At 42.8% G+C, this 3,925-nt stretch overlaps 1 pseudogene across 1 annotated transcript; it reads right to left on the bottom strand.

Moving 5' to 3' along the window:
• Nucleotides 1-951: 951 nt before the first annotated feature.
• On the bottom strand, nt 952-1,955 carry LOC308566298 (casein kinase II subunit alpha' pseudogene; annotated as a pseudogene). Its single transcript has 2 exons — nt 1,390-1,955; nt 952-1,290 (listed from the first exon to the last, which is right to left on the bottom strand). The product of its transcript is annotated as a casein kinase II subunit alpha' pseudogene (transcript).
• Nucleotides 1,956-3,925: the final 1,970 nt, after the last annotated feature.

Genomic DNA, 3,925 nt, shown 5'->3' on the forward strand with positions numbered 1-3,925 from the left:
CAAGCAGATGAGAGTGGCTGCCTTTCTTTGTCCGGACACTTCACTGTCACACACCTGTGCAGTTTTGCTTCAGGTGGTGTTCCTATTTCCATGCCTCGCTCCGGTGTTAGCCAGCTAAGCGGTGCTCTCCCAGACCTTTCCAGAGCTCCTCCCTCCTTCCCAGGAGGGTCCACCACAGGAGACTGGATTTTGAATTCTTAGGTTACAGCTGTTGCCCCTCAGACCTTTTTTCCCATTTTCTGTTTGTGTTTAGTGTTTCGCAGGAGCAGTCTGTGCCAGCTTAATTAATTTTCTTTAATTCTTTAATTTTCTTAATTCCAAAAGCTGGGAAGCTTCTCTCCTTTGCCTGCCATTTGAATGCCTCAGCATTTTTTTTCTTTTATTCTGAAATTCAGAAACTTCGTGAAATATTTCGAGACCTTTTCCACTAATGTTCAGAGTTTATAAAAGAGTTTTAAAAAATACTGTCACTGTTTTAATATCCTTTTTTTGTAAGTGAGACTGGTGTGTCACTACAGACTGCTGATGTGTTGCTAAAACTTGAGCCTGAATCTCACCCAAGGAGAAACACAGACCACAGTGGAATAGATAGGAAGTCAGATATTCAGAGCTTGTTGACCAATCAGGTTAATTCAGCAGTGGTCTCCTGTTAAATAAAGGTAACTGTACAACAACTCCAAGTCTCTCTTCTCCCATGCGTTCCACAGGGAGAGGTCCCTCAGATCCTGAACTATGTGCAGTGTCTCTCTCGCTGCCAGAGCAGCAGCTCCCTGTAGACTAGTACTGGGGAGTTTCTTTTGACAGATTTTTAGGTTCTTACTCTTCTTTGTGCGTAGAAGGAATGACTAGAATTTCTTTTTATCACACTGTAGTTTTCCTTCAAGATTTGCGGTTGGTTGGTTGGTTTTATTGGCAAGCATCAATGCCGCATTACTCTTCACTTTCCAGTCTTCATTGGGCCACCGTGAGACCACTAGAAAGTACAGCATTATCCGCACAGGGCTGGGACTGCTCCTTCACCACAGGGTAGAAGTATGGATGGTCCATGGCCTCTTTGGCAGTCAGTCTCTATTGATGGTCGTATTACAGAAGTTTGTCCAGAAGATCTAGGGCTTGGGGGCTGACAAGGGGTCTGTTCTCACTATGGATAAAGTTTTTCCAGTGTTTCCGTGAATGTTGTCCCAGGATGTGGTTGAAGTGTGGGTCTAGGTCTATGTGATACTTCTTCAGATACCCATACAGCTCATCTGTACCGAGGACCTTGGCAGTGAGAACCAGCTGGTAGTTGTCCTGTCCATGGAAGAAGTGTTCCTTTCAAAAAATCATGCTTGCTAACATACAGCCCAAACTCCACATGTCCAAGCTATAATCATACATCTGGTAGTCCACAAGGAGCTCGGGTCCCTTGAAGTACCTGGAGGCATGTGGACATTGTACTCCTGAGCAGGATGGTAGAACTCTGCCAGACCGCAGTCTGTCAGTCGCAGCTTTTTCTGCTGGTGATCTGGCATGACATTGTGATGTTCACATCCCGGTGCATGATTCCCTTGCTGTGGCAGTAATCCAGAGCTTTAAGTAGTTCATACATATAAAACCGGATATCAGAGTCTGTGAGGATCTGGTAAAGTTGCTTAAAATCTGTATTATTGATATATTCAAATACCAAAGCTGGTGTCTTTGACACAGGGTCCTTCACAGTGTCAACCAGCTTAATGATACTTGTTCCACCACAAAGGTTCTCCAGAATCTTAACCCCTCGTTTAATCTTGTTCTTCACTGGCTTGAGAATTTTTACAACCACTCTCATTGTTGGTGATGTTAATGACCTCAAATACTTCCCTGAACAAGTTTTCAAACCAGTTGGTAATCGTCTTGATTACTCGGCGTAGACCCTGGCCCTGCTGCAGGTGGCAGGGCTGGGCTTGGTGGGCAGGAAGGGGGGTGCAGCATGCCATCGGGCGGAATCAGGCAGAGGAGGAGCACGGCAGCAGGTGGCCACGCCAGGCCCTCCGGGAGGGCGAGGGGGGTTGGAGGCTCAGCGGGGCAGGCGGGTGCTGCTCTCCTGCTCTGTAGCTGCCTCCACTAGGCTCCGGCCTCGAGGCAGCAGCGAAGGCTGTGCCAGCAGCTGCGGCCGCTGGCCGAGAAAGGGGCAGCAGTGGCGGCGACAAAACTGTTTTGTTTTAAATAGTCATGTCCTTTAAAGGAATTAAGGTTTCTATAATATCTTGTATTTACACACATCTTTACCATTTTAATTCTCTTCAGTTGTGTAGATTTGAATTTCTATCTGATATCAGTTCCCCTTTTAATCTGAAGAACTTTACTAGGCATTTCTTGTATTATTTTCATGACGACAGATGTTCTCAATCTTAGTTTGTCTAAAAACGTCTTTATTCACTTTCATTTTTTGAGGAATATTTTTGGAAGGATATAGAAATCTGGATTGTCTCAGCACTTTACAGATGTCACTTTATCTTTTGATCTTTGACATTTTTTAAAAAACTGGCCATTATTCATATTTTTTATTTACGTAATGTGTTCTTTTTCTGCCTATTTTCCAGATTTTTGCTTTATGTTTCATTTTCAGTGGTTTGATCATGGCCTGCCTACCTCTGATTTTCTTAGTATTTATTTTGGTTTGTTTCTTTGAGCTCCTTGAATCTATAATTTGGTATTAATCAAATTTGGAGCTATTTTAGCCATCATTTCTTCAAATATCTTTTTCTTCCCATTTGTCTGTCTCCTCTCCTTCTGGGACTCAAGTTACATATATGTTAGACTGCTTACTATTGTCCCGTAGGTCACCATGGCTGTTTCCTTTAAAATAAATTCCTCATTTTCCTTGCTTTTCACACTGGAAAACTGATACTGCCTTTTTTCAAATTTAATGACTCTTCTAGTTTGCTGTTAAGCTTATCCAGGAAATCGTCATGTTACATATTATTCTTTTAATTTTTTAATTTTTCATTTGGTTCTTTTACATGGGTTCCATTTCTCTGAAGAAGATCCTCTTCTATTCACCCATTTGAACCATATTTTATTTAAGTGTTTGAAAATGTAATAGCTGCTTTAAAGTTCTTACCTGGTAATTCCAATGTCTGAGTCATCTAAGAGTCATTTGATATTGATACTTTTTTTTCTTGACTGTGGCTCACACTTTCCTGTTTCTTCATATGGATCACACATGACTGAAACTCTGGACTCTCTTGTCTTCCTCTGAAGAATGTCAATTTTTATTTTAAAGAGTAATTTCCTGGCCCAGCTGGGCGTGGCTCAGTGGTTGAGCGTCGACCTGGGATCCAGGCAATCAGTGTTCGATTCCCGGTCAGGGCACATGCCCAGGTTGCGAGCTTGATCAGTGACTCTCTCATCATTGATGTTTCTATCTTTCTCTCTCCCTCTCCTTTCCTCTCTCTGAAATCAATAAAGATATATTTTAAAAAAAAAAAAAGTAATTTCCTTAGTTGGGCACAAACTCCAAACTCTGTCTCTCCTATGGTGGGCAACAGGTGAAGTACGCATTCTTTTCTGTCTTCCGGCTATTGCTTTCTGCCAGACCTCCTGGTGTAATCCTTGTGCAGTGCTCTCCTGTGCTGGTTTAATTTGTGGGTCAACTGAGGATTTAGGTAGGCTTTACATGCAGGTTCTAGGGCTTTATCTCTGTAGTTCCCTTCCTTTCCAGCCACCCTGGCAGCCCTGAACCCCATCTTTTGAGTTCTCAGGCTGTTTATGAACGTTTGCTCATTTTCCAGTCCTGTCTCAAATGGATTAAGGAAAACCCTGCAGGTGAAAATCTGCATAAACCAATATCCAGGGCTGTCTCCTCTTATCAAGCTCCTCCAGTCTCTGCCCGCTTTTGATGGCTTGCTAATGCTTTCTAGTAGATTAAGCTTTCCTCTAAGTTGGTCCAGGGTTTATAACTGTT

Source organism: Miniopterus schreibersii (genome assembly GCF_964146895.1).
Source record: "Miniopterus schreibersii genome assembly, chromosome: 13".
NCBI classification, from domain to species: Eukaryota; Metazoa; Chordata; class Mammalia; order Chiroptera; family Miniopteridae; genus Miniopterus; species Miniopterus schreibersii.